General features: G+C 41.9%; 1 protein-coding gene across 2 annotated transcripts in view; it reads left to right on the forward strand.

The window, feature by feature from the left end:
• The window catches only part of LOC109640170 (protein phosphatase 1 regulatory subunit 29-like), a 187,630-nt gene that overhangs the window by 41,761 nt on the left and 125,086 nt on the right, over positions 1-20,783 (forward strand). For both annotated transcript variants that reach the window (XM_069530358.1, XM_069530359.1), the window contains exon 2: positions 18,355-18,649. The gene's annotated coding sequence lies outside the window, so the exon portion shown is untranslated. The remainder of the gene's footprint in view (positions 1-18,354; positions 18,650-20,783) is intronic.

Genomic DNA, 20,783 nt, shown 5'->3' on the forward strand with positions numbered 1-20,783 from the left:
AGGTAACAGGCAAGAGAGGCAATTAAATCACTCTGAATTTTACTCAGGTGAAATATGCAGGTCAGGAAAATTTAATTAAGCAATCTCTATCTCTATGAGATCTCTTATGTTACTGTGAGATGTCCAGTTAGTCAACAGGAAGGAGGCTCGCAGATTGTCCTTCTAGTTATTATTACAACTTCATAAATAATCCTCATCTAAACCTGTGTGGTCCAGGTCGAGCTAAGTCTAAGGAATGAAATGAAGTAACTTCCATACAAAGGAAACAAGTAAAAGTACTTAAAAATGGTCTCAATTTACTAAAATAACCTAATTTTTCCGTCCATATTAAAAGTGTTTTCCTTGTGTCCAGTGTAATGGGTACAAACTACATGGCCTTTTTATATTTTATACAGGCATGGCAGGTGAGGGGAAAAATGGAACAGACGAAGATAAATACTTTATGGACTTGATGGTGGCCTCTACAAAACGTTATTGCTCTTCTGCTAAACTCTCGTGTGTCGCACTAACTTCTTTCTTCATATTGAGCAGTACAATAAAACGTTTACAACCTTTTGTAACCCGAGCGTATAAAGAAGGTGGCACAAACTCATCCGTCTCTGAGACAAAGCCGTCCCCTGTGCGCGATGCTTTCTTTTCTCCTCACAGGTAGCAATAAAGCTGGGGTCAGTGGCTGCTGACTGCGTTTGGTGTAGCAGGCTAAGCAGAGTGCAGGCGTTAGGTGATTCCAACTTTGTGTAGAATATTATATAGATGAAAAAACACCTCTTGCAGGTAGAAAGTTAATCCAATAGGAGAAATGATAACCGTGTCTGCATAGTGTATGTACAACCTTCACTTATTGAGTTTTACCTCAAGGAAAATCCATAGAAAATGTACAAGCATCCTCAGGAAACGGGTGAATAAGCAGCACAGAGTCACTGACAATGACTCGGTGAGTCCTGGTGCTGAACATCTGGACGACTGGAACACGTGAACTAAAGAATCTGGAGTTGATGGGTTGCAGCAGCTCTTCAAGGCCCGACTGTTTCTTTTAAATTCAGTCAATCTGCACAAACTTCATTCATGCGATTCTCGTGTAAATGTCTGACCTCTATGTGTGCGTGACTTTTTTCCTCAAGAGAAATCAAAGTGTGATTTGAAAGCGTGAGGACAAGGAAACACGTCTTCACACACTTCGCAAAGGTCAAAGTTCAGTAACACATACACACACACGCACACAAGATGTAGGATTTATGACGCCGCAGTGCAGGACCTCACTTGTTGAACGCCGCAGTATATTTTGCACACGTTGTAAACAACTAACACACAAACCGCCTTTAGTTCATTTCAGGTCAGTTTGTTTCCGTTCTTCATTCATCGGTTTCCTTCAGTTCTGTCTCTTTCAAGTTAAAACACATTTATGGGTTTGATAGAAGAAATATTACTGGAGTTCTGACCCAACAATGAGATTTAATTACTGTTGGAATCAGCTCACTGTGATGAGGGCGATTCATAAACTGTGTGTTCAGAGATTCTTTATGAACAAGAACACAATGAGGTTACGTTTTCACCCTGGTCCATTTGTTTGGTGGTGGGTTTGTTTGTGTGTTCGTAAGCAAGATAACACAAAAACTGTTTTCTATGAAACTAAGGGTTAGAGATTTTTGAGTGGATCAAGAATTCATTTTTTATTTTCTTTAACAATGCAAAGATGTTTTTATTTTATTTTGTAACTTTTTCCTTGAGATCTCATGGAGCAATTCCTGGATCTTAATAAAAGAAAATCCCAAATATTAACAGAACTGATAAATGCAAAATTTGGTGCAGATCGAAATAAAATTAGGATCTAGTGAATGTAAATGCGGTTCCAGGAGGTGACTGCTGGGCCTTGGCCTTGTTCACTAGTCAGTCTCTGTTCAAATTAAGTTTTTCTATATTAAATAAAAACAACTAAACTGAAAGAACATGGAACAAACAGACGAGACGAAAAACACAAGATGAAGAAAGTTGACACTGATCTTTTACACATGTAGTACTTATACACAGTACACAGAACTCCACACATATACACAGTACTCGACACATAAACAATACTTTCAATAATGTTCAAACCAGCTGTGTTATTAAATTAGAAAACATGCTTCATACCAACATGCCCACATTTTTATTGGCGCTATAAGAGTTGATCAGAAAACAGGAAAATGGAAACATCCAGTCAATATTTAATTACTTATCCTGGTCCAGAAATCATTATTGACTATTCGTATCACATAAACAGCTTTACCAATAAAGCATATTTGAATTTGATTGAAAAATTAATCTGCGGAGGAAGACATTTTGTATTTTCACAGCAACAATGGGATTCATACGATTCAATTAATTTGTGTTTGTGTTATTATGAACTGTGGTGATTTACCTCCGCTGACCTATAAGCCTGTTTTGACATAGTTGTGAGCTCCAGTGTAAATACTGCCAGTGTTGTCCATCAGTCTGGTCGGTCAGGGTGCGTTGAGTCATTGACCATGACCATGTGTGTCATGTCAGGACCGAGACCACAAATAATCTGCCGTTAGCTGATTGTTGCTGTCGCTGGCTGCGTCTTCGTTGTGTCTCCGATGGTCTGTGACCTGTCGGGGGCGGCGAGGAGGAGGGGAGCATGGAGGCGGGAATCTGAGGGCGGTGAATCGCACTCGGGCGCCGAAGAATGTTACTGTCATTGTGTGTCAGTGTCGGAGAGTGAGGCTACATCCACACGACTACGATTTAGTTTTGATTTCCTACATTAAGCCCATGAAATGGAGAAGTTTGGGAAGGATTCTGGTCCCACCTCCTCCATGTCAGTGGATGGGACCAAGTTAAATTCAAGTAGTTGTCACAGGTGTAAGTATGTTTAATTGTTTATGATAAGTTTGGTATTGATCAGTAAATTGATGATATAAAATCAAGATTGAACGTCATGATTGACAGATGAGACTTGTGATTGATGGAGCGAGTCTGTCTGCAGGAAGTCATGACTCCGCCCCTTTAATTGCTGCTGCACGGACATATTTATTTACAGTCTACAGTGTGGGTGGAGTTTACTTCTGATGCAGAGCGGAGACACAGATGAAGACGTGTTGGTGTTTGTGTGGATGTGAGTCACGACGACTTAACTCTTTCTTTCTCACTGAATCTAATGATCAGATGATTGCTTCTCAGTGGAGTGTCCCTTTAACAGAGCTGGAGACTGTGTGGGAAACTCTGTGACACCGATAGGAAATTATACAACACCTGCTCTGTTGGACGTCAGTGACTCTGCTTCTCTGCAGCAACATGTTTTTCCAGAAATACAAAACAAGTTTTTGGGCCTATTCTAAAAAATCTGCACGTATAATTTGTAACTTGTTTTTTTTTTTTTACAGTTCTCATTTGCTCTTCAGTTTCCTCGGTATCCATCCAAATGTCACATTTCCCATATGAATAAACCATATACTGGAAACCTGTATAGTATTACTACGTAGTGTGGACCTGGTGCGTGTTGTCCAGCTTCATTAGTCCAGTCTCACAAACAATGCAGTGTCAGTTGTCTGTGTCACCTTCAGGACTAAGGTGTGATTAAACTCCACAGAGGATGTGTAACTGTGCCATGAGCTGCAGCTGCACACACACACACACACACACACACAGACACACACACAGACACACACACAGACACACACACACACACAGACAGACACACACTGCCTCCAGCACACAACTTACACCCCTAACACATGCACATAATGGAGTCAGCATATGGTTTGCCCTTGTACACACACACACACACACAAACACAGACACACACAGACACACACACACACAGACACACACAGACACACAAAGGCTACTCAGCAGGACGTGTGCTGACACTTTTCCCTGGGGCCTCGTATGAACTGCACACGTGCATATAGACACAAATACATACATCACATCTACATTTAGCTGATGCTTTTATTTACAGAAACTTGCACAAGTACACACACGTTAGTACAGACACAATGAAACACAGACACACACTCAAAACAAATGGCATAGGGGTGGACCATCCTTTTCCTCGACGCGTCCTCCTTGTCCCCAGGTGGTCCATCTGAACCGGCACGTCTGTGTGAGTGTGTCCTTGTGTGATTTATGTGTATATAAACAGTGATGTGGCAGAAAGGCGTATACAAGAATAGAACAGTTAATACCTTTTGTTACTTCGGTTGCTTTCATGCTCCTATTTCTGTGGACGTCAAAGACAGTCTTCTCACCCCCTGCACAGCTCCTGCAGGCCTCCAGTGTTACATCAGTTTGTTATTGTGTGTTGCACTGCAGCAGAAAAAGTCTCAAACTCTGAAGAGATTCAGTAATTAACCGTCCCCGTCTTTAACTGATGTGTGTTGGCTTCGGTGTGTGAGCCCGGCGACCACACTCCAGTGGGTGGGAGTGGTGTTAATAGCAGCATGTTGTCAGACTTTGTGGCACTGCAGAGCAAGAGGGCAGCAGCCTGATGCAACCTGATGCAACACATTGTCACACACCACAGGGGCTATAAGCACTGCAATGCTACATCAATAATAGTGAATGCATTATTCTGAAGGGCAGAAGTAGCAGTCAAACTAAAAATAGCTGTTTTACGTGTGAGAGCCTGCAGCTACGCACATCTAGGACACTGTGCTAAATCTGGGCTGGTCATCCCTACATTTGCTCTTAAAATAGCTTCAATCCTTCATGGCATTGATTCCACAAATTGTTGGAAATCGTCTTTTGCCAGCTGCACATTAATTCGGCCAATTTGCTCGTCTCCCACATCCCAACGGTGATTCAGATCTGTTAACGTGTTCGTATTAGGACATCCTCAGGTCACAGGAAAACCAGAGTCTATGGAATTTCTCCACAGATGTTTCAAAGACAACAGTTTCCCTGTGACGTCGATGCCGTTTCATCTGACATCAAAGACGTGACTCTGACACCTGAGGATGTCTTGTTTCCGTCTGCAGACCTGCTGCTCCATGGCTGTGTTTTAAAATCCCAGGAGATCAGCAGGTTCAGAAAAGACCAGAAAAGTGCTCCCGTGGTAATGCAGCAGGTTTGAGCAGTAACTGGTTGGTCAGTATTCCTTTTCCTGAGAAACTCTGAGACAGTGTGACAGAAGAGGACAAGATCTGCACAACTGAAAGTGTCCAGAGCTTCTCCCCTGTTGAAACCTGCTGTGATATTTTGTTGATCCAGTGCCCGTCAAAATACCTTTTTAAGGTTTTGGCTACAAACGTTTGAGACCAAGATAATTAATGAGACTTTCATCGTACAATTCAACTGTGTAACCATTTTGCTATAAATTGTAATTTCTTGCGTTTGTTGAAAAGCACCATTATTTAGAGTTAAACAGCAAATTATTGTTGATGCCTCCGTCGGTTCAGCAGACGATTAACCTGTTGCATGGATACACACATAAAATGACACAAGGCAACAAACCAGAAGCATGAAAGCAAAGAGAGAAACAGCAAAGCACAACAACATTGCGCTCATCTATAATGCATATAAAGCTGTTGCACACTATTTGCAGAGTTGTGCACTGTGATCCCATGGCACCAAAGACGTAGAATAAACTGAGCAGATGTAGTGACTGCAGCATTAGGGCATTGATTTTCTTGGTGGGAATACACAAACAAACAGAGTGAAACCACATGTCCAATGCAAGTCAAGTTAATCCAGGAACTAAGAAAAATTCATTTGCAGCAGAATTATTGGGATTAATGCAACAACTACGCTGCTGTACAGTGATGCAGCCACAGTCATGTGTGAATCAATTTCTGGAGCAAGAAACCAGACGTTCACACAAACACACTGAAGCAACACTTCTCTCAGGAGCAGAGCTGTTCTGTATGATACCTGCAGGACGAGCTGTCTGGTCCAAATACATGTCAGTGAATCCACCATGAACCGTTATCTGGCTGTTATGTGGCTGTCCTAAGAGGACTTAGTGGATTAAGGCCGTCTGTGATAGCACAGGTCCAATTTCACCCCCCACAAAACTTTCCCCTCAGTCCCCCAAACTCGCCCAAATGTAGTTTACAGACTCCCCGTGCAAAATTGCTGAATGTGTCCAGGGTGATATTAAAGGCACTATCTGACTCAGTCTAATGTATCAATATATATTTATTAAAAAAGCTTGAGGGGGAAATTGAATCCTCCCGGTGTTGCATGCCAACTGAGGTGAAATTAAACTTCTCTCTATCTGCAGCTAGTATTAAATCCACTTCGCAACAGGGCTCAGCTGCAGACATTCTGAAACTCAAGTCAACTTTACATTATTATATATTTTTTTTTAAATCATATTAAGTGTCCAGCACAGTTAAACCTCTGCAATTTAATATGAGGTTTTGAAAACTTGTTTCCAACATGTTCACGCTCGGCTCACTGAGTAATTTGAGATGAAGACATTATTAAGACTCAAGAACGCTGTGTTAAACACGACATACGTGTTTCTGATAAGTGGTTAAAATGTTGTGGCAAATAAAAAGAATTATTGTGAGCCGCGAGTCTTCTTTGATAAAAGTGTTTCTCCCAAACAATTAAATGTAAATGTAATGCAACAAACCCGCAGCTCACTCTAGGGTCAGCTTTTTACATTAATGTTATTGATGCAACTGTACAAAATGAAACATTTTCTTGAAGTAGCATGAAAGCATGACAACAAAGCAAGAGGGGCAAACAGGATTATGTCTTATTAGCCGCCTGGTTACAACATGAGTTGCCACAGCAACCAGTGTCACGGTCATAACGTGTGTTTCATGGGAATTTAAAGCGAGGCTGGAATGAATCTGCAGTGATATTACTCAGGTGAAGGAACCCTGTTGTATAAAGTCTATTCACTTCTAGATATTATCTGCAGTGAGCAGCTAAATGAAGAATATAACTGAGATTATATCGACTATTCCACTCGTGGAAATCATCTAAAATGTGTGTGTGTGTGTGTGAGATGTGTAAACACAGCGCTTGGAGAGGGATTTGGGAATCCATGAAGAAGCAATGAAGAAAAAGCCTGCAGCTGCCGGCTGAAAACAAACGCTTGTGCTCTGCATCTCCCTCACTGGACCCTGATATTGAGCGATGGCGGCTGAGATGATTGAAGCACATCTTCCATATGTCACCAGTTAGTGAAGCCCACTCTTGGGCACGGGCTGCCAATGCGCCAAGTGAGGCGCATCGCAGTGTCGGCCGTCCCTATTAAGCGCAGGTCATCCAGATGAATGATTAAACAGGCAAAAGAGCGCTCGGGCCTATCAGGAGACAATCAGCCTTTTAAATGAGTATTATGCAAATGAAGCCTCCTGAATACATCAAAACAAACATATGAATATGAGCGATGCTGCGAAGAGGTGAGTGTGAGCGTACTGTAGTGTGACTGTACACAGAGGAGAGAGAAACTGGGAATAATAGATTTGTGTGGAGTGTCACAAAAGCACGAGAGACAGAGAGAGGGACAAAAATGCTCAGCACAGACATGGCAGATGATTCAGACTTCACAGACACAATGATAGATATGATCAAATTCACTTTCATCCGCACCATGTCTGTCTTTGTTGGTAAGACTTTAGATTACAGACTTTAACGTGCAGCGTAATTACTCTGGAGTTATGGTGTCATCTTTTGTACCAGAACTTGTGTGTACTGGGGAAGAAGTAAAATAAGAGGGTAACAATTCAAGAACTTCTATCTTTGTTTCGTCGCTTTTCTTCAGGTTTTAATGAGATTTATACGACTCTCATGTGTTGATGCTTCAGCTTGCAAGTGGCGCACTTAGCATTCAAAGCCCAGGCTAACCTGACTCTATCAAATGTGAACAAAATCACTCACCAGAGCCAGAATATCTTTTTAAAAAGGTAGCTGCTGCACACAAACTTCCAGAAACGGCTGAATGATCCTTTTCACACTTTGGTTTCTTTGGTCTATGTCATGGATTAAACAGATGAGATGCAATGTGTTGATTAATAAACCTTAAAGTTGTCGGACAGTTCCAGACTTTATGCTCCGCTGACCATCAGAAGGTTGTAAATTTATATTTATGGGCAGATGAAAAAATGCTGCAGCTCTCCTCATTGGACTTGCAAAAGCTATTGATCCTGTGGTGTTTGTTTTCATACTGTGCCCGACTGATGGTGTTCCTTGGCCGGTTGTTGTGTTGTTGTTGCTGCCACCCTTGAATACAATGTACATCTTCAAACAGATGATGTTTTATTCATGAGGAACCGTGAGCTTTGTAAAACATTTGCTGTTAGCTTGTGTAGCTACAACATCAACACACACTGAATACATTTAAAGTAATAAACTAATAAATAAACTGATCAATCCAACAGGATCACCGTGTCCGACTTCATCAGCTGATGAACGTGTTGGTCGTCGACATATATACTGAGCTTCTCATCCCCTTATAGGACATTAACAGGTTATTTGTGGTGTAAACACAGTTTACTAGCCGAGGTTTAACCGAAGAAGAGTCACTCTGAGCCACAACCCTGCAAAAAAGAAAGAGACAAAAAAGTGATGCAGCAAGTAGCCAGAGAGGGCGCTGTTCTCTGGGTTGCTTCCCACATTTGATCAACTGATAGATAATACAAATTTGGGCTATCAATTGAAATGTTTCGCCGAAGCTCCCAAAACACTGGAAGACCTCTGACCACCGTACAACATCAGGAGACCCTCAACTCTTGACTCCTAAAGTACAACTGTGGATAAAAGTACACAACCAATGGAAAAAAGCTGCGTTTATCTCCTTTCGTCGCCTCTTGTGGTCAGTTGTTGTTCTCCGCAGGTCAACAACCCTACAATCATCCAGTTAAGGTTAAGTGGTTATTGCTTTGCCATGGATGGATTTAAGAGATTAGTCTTTCAATTACTTCCTCGGACTGTGTCAAGGTAAACTGCTCTCCACAAAAGCCTGTTCGGTTTCTCTCATAACAAAGATAAAAAAAGAAATGTTTTATTACATTGACAGGATCAATCCAAATGTTTTTTATGGGTTTTACATTTAGGACAATATGTATGAAAATGTCTGAAATCAAAACCCTCATGCTTGCAACCAAGGCTCTGCATTATTTAAACAAGTAGTGAAAGATAACATTTTAAAGTTAGTTTTCAATATTTTCCGTCAAATCTGCTGCACGTTCACAAATGCATTGTTAGCCACTGGGAGCTCTGGAGCAACTGGGGTCTGGAACTACTCAGCTTAAAGTGACAACCGGTAATTTATCACTTTTATTGACGTCTAAGAGAAAAAAAACGATGGCAGCAGTATTGACCGGCAGCCAGCAGAGGTAAAGTACTCCATTAAAACAAACAACTCTATAAACAGACCTGAATACACCGGTGACCGACGGTAGCTAATTATAGACAAAGCTGAAACACCAGATTACACTCAGCAAGTTTCTTCAGGTTCCACCTCCAGACTCGGTCATGAGCTGCTGCCTGTGACCCCACCCACTCCGCGCCGCAAGAGCGGCCATATGCTTTTTGACTCGGTTTAGATTTATGTTTTTGTTGTTGTTTTCGTAGACGCCGCGGTATTTATATTCGGATCGCCCACCACCTCCTGCCCCCTACTGACACCTTGGCCTGCCGTGTGGGGTTTCCATGCCAACTCCCACCCCAGGCAGCAGCCCTAATTGGCCAGCGACCATGTCATGGTGATTTATGAGAAAAAAAAAAAACAAAAACAAACAAAACTAATATCCAAACAAAAGTCGTTTATCCCCATATCTCGTGATTAATTAGAGGAAACGAGAAACATAACTCTCCTGATGTAAAGTGGTTTAATGGTCTTTTGCAGGAATCTATTTAATCTTTCCCCACTTTTGTAAATGCATCCAATTCAGCTCATCAGTCATTAGTCCATGTGCTGTGGCTTCACTTAAATTATGTGTGTGTATGTGACGGAGAGCAAATATGACTCAAGGCACACACGTTTAATTGGCATTGCCCTTGATGGGAACTAAAAAAAGTACCTCACGGAGAACATGCGCAAGTGTTTATGCCATTAAATCGGATTCGGCGTTTGCTTGCAGAGACTAATGAATTGCATCCATGAAAGTTATTAAAACTAAGTCGATTTTGTGGAGAGTTTCAGAGACTATAACCTGCTCCGTGTTTGATCAGTTCCCCGCAGAGACATGCAGAGAACATGCTGCTCGTTGTGCACACCTCCAGGGTTTGAGTCTGTGTTGACTGATCCTTCCTTGAAGACTTTGAAGGTTATTGTCACTTACGTTCTTACCCCAATTAACCCAGAGTGGAGCGATAGGGTCCTGTATACTGTCACTGAGGTTTTCTTCGTGCAGACGCGGCAGTTACTTAAAGGAGTAGTTCGACATTTTTGACTGATTGGCTTTCATTCTATCAGTTGGTTGACATCACCACTGCATTCGTTGCAAACATGGAAGAGTAAAGCTTAACAACGAAAGCCATTTTCAGAAATGAACTCTGCACATTTGGGTCAAGATGATCATATGAACAGCAGGAGATTCTCCAGTCAAAAGCAAAAGTCTCCAGAGCATTTGGGGGAGAGGGGAGTGTAGCATGTTTTGCATTTAAGAAAAGTCAGTAACGAGCCCACTCACTCCAGATAATATCCTTCGTTCAGGAAAAAACTCCAGAGAAAGGTACACAGCATCGGACTCAGCCGTTTGCATTTTCACACACAGCCTCTCCAGATAATTTCAGGTGATTATCTGGAGTTCAGGAAGCAGTGCAGCATGAGGAGGAAAACTACTACTATCTAAAATAACTCCTATTTTACAAGTATATTTTGACCTATTTTAGAGAGATGCCTGTTTGTTTTCAGATCTGCCACCACTTTTATTTACTGTTCATGTTGTCTGCTGTGGATATAAATGAAATATGAAAAATCATCTCACATTCACTCGCTTTCTAAATAAACAATTTCACACAATAGAGTAAAATCCACAACATTCACTCAAACTGTTATTTGAGATGTGTCATATTTGGATAAAAGCCTTTATTCGACTATCTGCTGTATTCCAACGTGAAGTACTAGAAGTATAAATACTAAGATAATGATGTATTAATATGGACGGCAGTGTAAACAGACAATGCCCTCATTATAGCAGCTGTCCACTGATGTGCTGCACATGCACTAATCTCAGTTATATTGACTCGGATAGAAAACAGTACGTCACACTTGCACATGCTTGACTCTAAATTGTTTGTCAGTGTCAGATTGATCCCGACCATAGATTGACCAAAGTGCATTGTCAGGACCAATTAAGAAAGGGTCACAGAAAGCATCTGATGGGGAGTCAATCTGGATCAATAGGAACAAACACATGGACAAACTGAGCTGGAGGCTCGGTTCGTCAAGACGGTGTGTCCGATGGCAGATTCACGAGATATGAAAAAGGTGTTCAGGAGAAGCAGATTGATTGGTTGACAGTGAATGATTCAAAGAGCTGAAGTAAAGAAAAGAAAATGAGAGAATCATGATGAGAAAGTAAATAAAATATGTGAGAGAAGTGAGAAAGAGGAGGAAAAGAAAAATAAGAGTTTATTAAAGTGACAGACTGTGAGAAAGGAGCCGATCTGATTGATGGGGTTCCCCGCATCATTTTTTTTTTAACCGTCCGATCTATCAGACACGACAACTGAGAGACGGCTCTGATTCAATTTTTGGTGACGGCTTTAAAGGATGAAGCATCTCAGCTCAGTTTCTGACTCTCTGAGTTTTAAGATGCTCCTCAAACAGGTGAAAACCAGGTTTGGTGATCAGACGAAGGACGGGCCTGCACCACAGCGAGGTGTCAACATTTGCCGTATTCAGTAACAAATGTACGGAACAAAGCAAAATGAAAAGAATGATGAGGGCTGGAGTGAAGACTCTTGGATCTCTTGGCTGTTGAGAGATGTTTTTGAGCTGCGAGAGAGAAAAATGGGAGAATGAGAAAATCTGAAGAGGGAACACTAAGATAGAAATCAAACAGGATGACAATCTGGGTGAAAACTGGTGTTGAATTCAAAGTGAGGATACTAGTAACCTCCTGAGTGATGCACTTCTGCATGAATTAGGAGTAGGACCATATTCCTTTTATAAGTAGTTATATTTTTGGCATTTTGTCTTTATTTTGAGAGACACATAGGAGAGTAGGGGATTACATGGTCTGAAGTTATGGGCCCAGGACCGAGTATCCTAAAGCTTCAAGGTGAAGTAGATATATACAAAGGAGAAAGGGTCTAACTCTTCTCATCTGTTCTTTCGCATTGCAATTTACTGTAGAGTTAAATCTTTGTCTTGTGCTTCATCATCCACCTCAAAATAAAACCCTGTCGTCTCCCTCCTCTCTCTTAACATCAGGCCATTTCATCCCTCTTTTTATCCTGTTGACTCATCTGTTTTCACGCACTCCGGTAAAATAGCGACGCTTGTGCCTTCCCCTCTCCACCACCACTCTTCTCCATCCCTCCGCTGTCACTTTTTCTCCGTCCACATCCATCAGTCCTGCCTGTTGGCAGCTGAACCCTGTGATTATGAGGCAGTGATGGTGTGGTGGTTAATCGTGTTGGGATGAGAGGGGTCTCTATGGAGCAGCTGGAACTGAGGACAAGAGGTAGCTGCTGCAACCATTACTGTTCTAGTGATATACAAATGCATGGTTGTGTATTTGGGATATTGTAATGGCACCGGTGGTAGTACCAGTAGTATTACTAGTACCAGTAGTAATTGTAGTGTAGGTTTTGAACCCACATCCACCGTGTGTGATATTTAATCACACTTTTCCTCGTTTATTCCACAGCGGCGTGTTTACAAACACGCTTCAATGGAACAACAAAGCAGCACTTAAGTTAATTCGAGGTTTGCGACGCACAAACCTCAATTTGCAAAATCTAACTGTCAAATAAAAGACAGTTATCACACACACAGACATCTTCAGCGCTCGATTGATGATTTGCAGAAAATCGATCCACTGGAATAATTGCTCAGTGCTCAAGAAAATGCCGCTGATGTTTTTTTTTTTTACCCTCTTAGAAAAAAACCCTGTATATTTTCAAATAAAGAATCATTGACTTCCTTCTTGAGATGACTGAGTAGTTAAACGAGTCGTTGAGCTTTTCAAATTTGATGTGAAAGCCAAGGTCAGAATACTACATTCAAGAAGACGACAGTAGATGTGATTTAAGATTCTGCTGGTATGATTAATGTTTGCTGGTCGAGTCTTTGCGTTGCTGTGTATGAGACTCAGTATTAAAAAGGGAGAGAAAAGCTTTGCCGTCTTATTGAAGCAATAGAATCAGCAATTATCTCATTTTCTGGCAACCAACCTGAGGCTGAGTGCTGGCAGCAAATGAAGAAACAAATCGTTTGTACTGATTCTTTTTCATGTTCGGTTTTAAACTGGGTCTCCTTGGGAATACACAGATTTCAACTCAGACGGAGGTTGTCACGTTCTCCTGCTCTTATACTAAACTCATTTTGAAAGCTGTTGGACGGCACTAGCTGTCAATCACATGGTACCCCCCCCCCCCCCACACTCTAAATGGGACTTTAATGTACAGAAGTGAACTTCATGTTGAAGTGAAGACTTGAGATTGAGACCTTAAACCGTTTACTGTCATTATAAATCAAAGTAGAAACCAGTCGCCCCCTGCTGGTTATCCGATGTAGGCTTCACTTTTTGCACCCAGAGACTAGATCCATTTTAAATTGTAAGCAATCAAAACTGATGCACTTTGCTGCAACTGACTCAGCCTCAGTTGATGCTAGCATCCACACATCTTCCTCTAATACTTCCTACTTGTTTCAGTAGACTCGTCTGGACTGAGTTCGATTGACTGACTTGTTTAAAAGACTTGGCTTAAAGCTTTTTGTTTAACTTGTCTCGTTGCATCGTGCTTTAAATTTCATATCGGTAAAAAATCGTGTCACAGAAATACGATTTTTCTCCACTGAGGTAGTTTTTTCTTATATCCATCATTTGCTCCAGCTGCTGGAAGAACATCTGTTCATGGGAACAGATGTGATGTTTTGACAGATGAACACTTGTGTAGCGGAGCGTTGCCTCTGGTGAGGATCTGTTTAAGTCTTACATGGTTTAGGAAGAGAGCTCGGAGATGTATGGTAAAACATGCTCACTCTTTTACAAGTGGCCAGTGAACATTTCCACAACTTTTTCCAAACTGATTTTAAGGATATTTTCCTGAAGTGTGTTTGTTTGTGCGCATAGTTTGTCATCGATTTGGGCGTTAAACAAAAGATGAGGTCAGTGTTGCAGCCGTGCGTGGGCTTGTGTTTGCTTGTGTTAATCAGTATGTGGGTGTGACTTTGTCCCCGTTGACGAACCAGTCGACTGGCATGGGCCCGGCAGTGCTGGAGGAATTTCAAATGGCTGGTGCACTGTGGGTAGTGGCAGACACCGTGGGCTCCTGCTGCGTGGCGGTCGTCCGAATGTCATCCTCACAGCCTCTCGGACAAAGACAGAAGATGCAGAGAGAAGTTGAGAGATAGAAGCTGAGGAAGCAGAAGACGAAGGAGTAGAAAAGCGGCACAACTCAGTTGAGAGATGGATGAAAGAGGAGAGAAAGAAGTTGAGATGGGATCTAAAGCGGGATGTTATTTGGCTCACAAAGAGCAAACGAGAAAAAGAGTAAAACAAAGGGGTAGGGAAGAGGAATATATGGTTGCCAGGGACAACAGACTAATGGAAAACATGCAGTCACCCACTCAATCCCCCCCCACCGCCCACTGCCCTGCACTCTTTGTGGATCTGCGTTTGATCCTCCTTCACCTTTAGAGCCTTGCTCTTCTCCTCCTCAAAGCACTGCTTGTTATCAGTTAATGCTGCCATTCTCCTTCCCTGCCGACATGTACTCGTGAGCTCGTACGGCAGCGTCTGTGCCGGGGCGAGCGTTTTTTCCTGCGTCGTCTTTCACAGCCCGTCTACCTCCTCCTCCACTCGGCTGCCAAATCTCTGCCCTGCCAGCTGTTTCGACTCTCCCCGACTCCTTCTTACTCCGTTAACTCCTGAGATTACTGAGCATAATTGTCCTCGAGAGTGTGCAGTCTGGAAGAGGAAGTTAGAACAAGATCTATTGCTAAATAAGAAATATTTCTATCCCCGTATTTTACACAAATCACTCTTTAAATGACCGATAGTCCAGATTTTAATGTGGTTATCAGTTCCCCTCAGGGAACCACATTGAAATCCACTACATCCAGATTTTTACTACATATTGCAAAATGTTGCAATGTTACAGATAGAAAAAAAGATTCTTGGTACTGCTGCTTTGTACGAATCCATGTCACCATCTGATAAATACCTTCCAGCCTCATGTTGAATCCTTCAACCAAGTTTCGTGGAAATCCATTTGATAGTTTTTTGTTTATTGCGTGATTACAGCAGAAATGCCTGGTTCAGTGATTTTGTAAAGTTCTGTTCATCACAGTTATGGCAGAAAAAAACAGTGGTTATGGATAAAAAATATATTCAAATATGACCCCAAGTAGGGATAGGCTACAAAATGCTAGTATCCTCTCACCAGGTTTGAAATCTTTGCGTATACAATCATGATTATTTTAAATCTTAAAACTATAAAATACTGGGAAACCTTTGAATTTTCTCTTTAAATGTATTCCCCAGATAAAAGCACGTGGCAAAACGTTTCTCCATTTCACATCACATCAGAGTTGGGCCGTTGGGATTTTATTTCCTCCTCTGAGGCGTCTCACCATCGACGTGTCACCACTAAACAAACTTCCGTTCACATTGTGCCAGTTGATTATCAGCTTTCACAAGTTTAGCTCGGACCACTCCGAGCGTCACAGCAGTCAATTAGGAGTTTTTAAAATTACAAAGCCGCCGGTTTGCTTTCATGTGATTGGCTGACAGTTGAAGGAAGCGTACGACTGCGGTTTAGAAAAAGCCTCTTGTATAAAACTGAAATTCAATTGTTATCAACTAAAAACACTCTTTCGCTCATCAAACAATTCCTTTTTCCTCGTCTGAGCGCGGCTAATCGTGACTTCGGCTCCCGCAAGAGCTCGGACTGTTTTTATTTTGCACGTGTGTGGATTTAATTCCTCATCTCTTCTCAGTAAATTATTCAACCACTCACTGCGAGGATCCATCTTGGTTTCAGTTGAAGCCGCCTTCCCTCACTTCCAAGTCCTCCTGCTCCTCCTTCATCCCGAGACTCCATTTACCTTTTTCACCCTCGTCCTTCTCTGTCCACCCTCCGTTCCCTCGCTCTCTATCTCACCTCTTCTCTCCTCTCTCTGCTCTCTGATGGATTGTGGCCTCAAGCTCACTGTCGGGCACTGCACTGGATCAAAACATCATTTTCATCCATTTATGTTGGCCAGAATCGACACTGTCTTCTCTCCTCCCCGTCCTGTTCTAGTTCTGAGCAAACTGGCCTCTTTTTCCCATCATGCACCTTCTGTTGTGACTTAGTCATCTGTTGATTCTGTGTTTAAACCAAACACATAAAGTATTTTTTTCATTCATCACTTGATATTTCTTTTCTTCTTCCCCCCCCCCCCCCCCCCGGCACTTTAATTACCCTGTTCTCTCCACCTCCACACACGCCGGAGACCGCCATCTTCATGAGGTTATAGTCAGTAACCTCCTGTTTCTGACATTTCACTTTATTATTCTCTCCATCTGCCAAGCTGATCAGCCCTCTTACCCCTTCCTCTGCACACACAGCGTCTAACCTTTCCTTAAAGCCGGAGGATCTTCACGCAGAATAAAAGACATCTCTCAAACGCTGGCACCGTCTCCGATGTGCTGTGACATTTGAACGGGTATTTCTGTGCCTTATAGAAATATGTTCATGTGTGGTGCCTGTTTGTATAATGTCTATTTCCTTTTGTTTCATCGCTCTTCAGCTGAAGGGAACTTAAGCTGTTTTCTGAGAGTTGTGTAGTTTTTGTGCATCTTCAGCCGTAGAAACATGACAAAGGGAGAATTTCAATAATTATCAAGTTATATAATTTTCCTCAATAGCCAAACAAAAGCAAAAGTCCAATAAACAAGTACAGTGAGATTTATACTGAATAATTCATCTACGTTAGATTTGTAAAGTTTTGCTTCACTCAGGAGCAAAAATAAAAAAAATCACACTGTGAGATAATTGAGATAATTCTCAATATCGTTTTTATCTTCATATAATTTCTGGCCGTATCTCCCAGCTCTGGTAGTATTACACATATCCAGGTCCAAGCTTTATTAGTTCCATCAACGCCGCACGCTGTTGGTCCGATAGTTACCCAGCGATGGACCCACATTGTGTCGTTTCCAGTTTACAAGAAATCCTGCTGACCTCGGCCTACGTTCATTTTAACCATCACCACAACCGCTTCCTAAGGGACCGTTCAAATTGTGTGAACAGTCATTAAGTCGTGAATTAATTGGATTGTTTGTGCAACTAGCAGTATTGCGTTACTACCACTAGAAGAGGTTTGCTAATCGACATTAAACAACAGAAGAATGAGGACGTTTCCACACACGAGGCGCTGTGAGATTAGAATTGAAATAATTTCAAGTTCCGTTGAATCCTTTTATTTCTTTTTATTGTTCAACCATTGACATGCAATATGTGAAGCTGATTGAAATAGTCGAGTAATCTGTCTCTAATCTAAATTTTGCAATCTGCACAGCCAGGTTCTCTGCTGACATTTAAATCACTCGACTCTCTTTATCGTCATTCAACCACAGTTTCAGTCAAACTTTCTTCTCAGCCAATTTTTGTCATGTTTTTTTTTCCTTTTCAGTTTGCAGCATGAATGTGAGAAAGGGTTTTAATTCACATCCTGCTTTTAGCACGGCATGTTGCTCTTAGCAGTGTGACTGTTATTGTGGACCTACTTTATTTTCAGTGTGTCGTCCACTTACTCATATTCAACACTTCTAAAATATGAGCTTCTCTTTGACTCTCGCCATTTAATCTCTGTACTTTGGTGGAAATGAAACACTGAAGTGTCTCATCTTTGTTGGTTTCAATCACTTTATCGTCTCTTCCCTCTTAAAACTCGGAAGTGCTGAACTTATCTCGAAGGTGAAGTCCTCTCCGTCTGTTTATCAGTCAAACACAGACCTGGTACCTGCTCACGCAATCAGGCCCAATCTTGCTATAATCTGCTATTGAATTTGCTAACAAATATTATGAATTATCTGACCAAACACAGTTTTTCAATCAGGAAGAGGGCACTTGGTATGCGCACCTAATCAAGGCTGTCTGGTTAATTTAAGTTTTGCATTGATTCAATCTTTATCTCCGTCTCCCACTCTTCCTGCTTCTCCGACTCAAATGCAATTTAAAGTTTTATTAACACCTCCGTGCGTCTATCTTCTCCTTCTCTCCTTTTAGCTCCACTTCTGAGATTTCTCGCTTTGGCACAACAACCGTTCGCTGGGACTCAACCTGTTTCCATCGCCTGAGTAGGGCAATCGGATTCCGCTGGACCACACAACACCGAGTGTGTATACCAACACCACCTCACCTGGGAACATATAGGAAGAGACTGATTCACTGAAACAACTCATCTGAAGAACTCCAGCCACACAGAGGAGGCTCAGCGAGGCTCTACCCAGCCGCCGGGGTCCTTGACTGGGCAGGACTTCTCTCTCTCTCTTTGGAGTTCACCTAATCTGCTAAAGAGGAGGTGAGTCAATTTACACTCCAGTATGAAAGGCCCCTTATATTCAAGAGTAGATCAGCTGTCATTTCACCTCCTATTCAACTCTACTGAGGCACAGTGTTTATAATAAGTCTGGTGCTCTGGCCTCGGTTTGACAGCGAAAGTGACGGCTCGTCCACCGACGCTCTGTTTAGCCAGAGCCCTTGACACTGCCCCGGTGACATTTTAGTCTGAAAAGCTACAGCATGTGATGGTTTTTTTTTTTTTTTTTAAATAATGGTACGACCAATTTGGGCCAAAGTAACCTGGTCGGCAAAGTGGGATGCCTGTTGCCATAGCAGCAGGTGCTGATCCCTATGCAGGAGCAGGATGTGATTTTCAGGAACTGAGCTGTTGCAGAGGGAGAGAAAGAAGCGGAGGATCTCTTCGACTTATGTTCCCTGGATCTGTCGGTGGCTTTGGCTCCATCAAGCTCACGTTGAGGTTTTGTTCTGCCGTTTTGCATTAAAATGGAATTTGCTGACATTTAGAGAAAAACTACACAGCGGCGTCTGTGTCATGTTTCTTTTAGCAGGAACCTACATACTGTGGTTATTTCTGTTGGTCCTCGATGATTCTGTCCCACTTTCACAGAAAGTTCCACAGCTGGAAATATTCTTGTTCTGAAAATGTTACCGGGTTAAAATCCGTCATTGCAAATATAGGCTCTGTCCCGGTTCTGCAGAAGGAAACTGGGCTGTATTTCTTTGTTGTTGTTGTTGTTTTTTTTTTTAGTGTTCATGAATAAATCTGCACTGTCCTCATTTATCTTTTAAGAAATACAAAATGACTCTGAACTCAATTAAAAGCTGAAATCACGACACCGAGACTGACTTACTTTAATTATTTAAATATCAAAGTCTCGGACATCCTCCCTGAACCTGATTCTGTTGTTCTAGATAATTAATCACAATCCTATAAGATGGTTTATGGTGTAATATGTACAACACAGATGTATTTATATTGCTCATACAAATTCAACAACAAAGATTGTATTATAATACTTGTTATGCTACAACCATCATGGTTATACATCCCTCCAGCATCTATTTCATTATTATTAATGTACAAGAAGTTACTGAAGACGTTCCAAATGTTCCAAAGTTTGTTCTTTGTGGCTTAACTCATCTTTTCTAAATCAAAGTAAAAAGGATGTTTGTTTCTTCCATGAGACGTTCGACAGACAGTCGGGATCTTCCAGTGTTAAAATAACATCGCTAAACTGCTCAACTGCTAAAATCCTTCCCCTCTGCTTTGAATTGAATTATTCGCTGTCGTTTAACGAACACCTTCCAAATGCATCGGTTTAAATGCTCATTTAAGATCAAAACACTGAGAATGAAGACCCCTGCAGAGCGAACACTGCTCTGGCTCTAAGGTTTTTAATGATGTAGAAGGTTTTATTTTGAAACATTGGATAACTGGATGCTGAAGTTTTCACTTTATTAATGAATTGGATCTTTTTTGAGGACGATACAGAGACTCACACTTTCTCCTTGCGTGTTGTACAACAAAATGGCAACACACTTCTCTCACATCAGGGTTCAAGGTCACCTGCACATTTAAACTATCTTTGTTGATCACATGATACAGATGTTCTTCTTTGTGTCCCAATGCCGGGGTCGTGTCTTTGTGTCACAGTGGCCAGACAAATGCAGCCAACAAGTTCATCCAGTCATCCTTTAGAAACTGGGTGGATCCTTCTTGGGACAAACTTTCCCAGGAGTCACCACATTATGGGCCGATGATGACCCGAGCTGCAGGAGGCGCATCGCTAACGATGCAGCTGTAAGGGTGGGACAAGCTGAGGATGCAAATAGGAAGTCCTTCAAGGACGTCTTACCGTTCTATGAAGTTCTTGTACAAGACCACCAAGAGATGCAACCACTTGATTAGGACACAGCTAATGTTCTCAAGGTTTTTACAGTAAGCACCTGCAGTCCGATCTTTAAGTCTCATGCTCAGTTACTTCAGAGATGGATGACACATCTACCCTGGATGTCTGGCGCCACCATCTTCCCCAAGTGTTTGCAGCCGTATGTTGCTCTGTAGTGATAGTTTCGGCGTGAGCAGCTCCGACTTGCTGAAATACGACTGTGACCAAACTTGGCTCTATTTC

Source organism: Paralichthys olivaceus, chromosome 8, assembly GCF_024713975.1.
Source record: "Paralichthys olivaceus isolate ysfri-2021 chromosome 8, ASM2471397v2, whole genome shotgun sequence".
In the NCBI taxonomy this organism is placed as follows: domain Eukaryota; kingdom Metazoa; phylum Chordata; class Actinopteri; order Pleuronectiformes; family Paralichthyidae; genus Paralichthys; species Paralichthys olivaceus.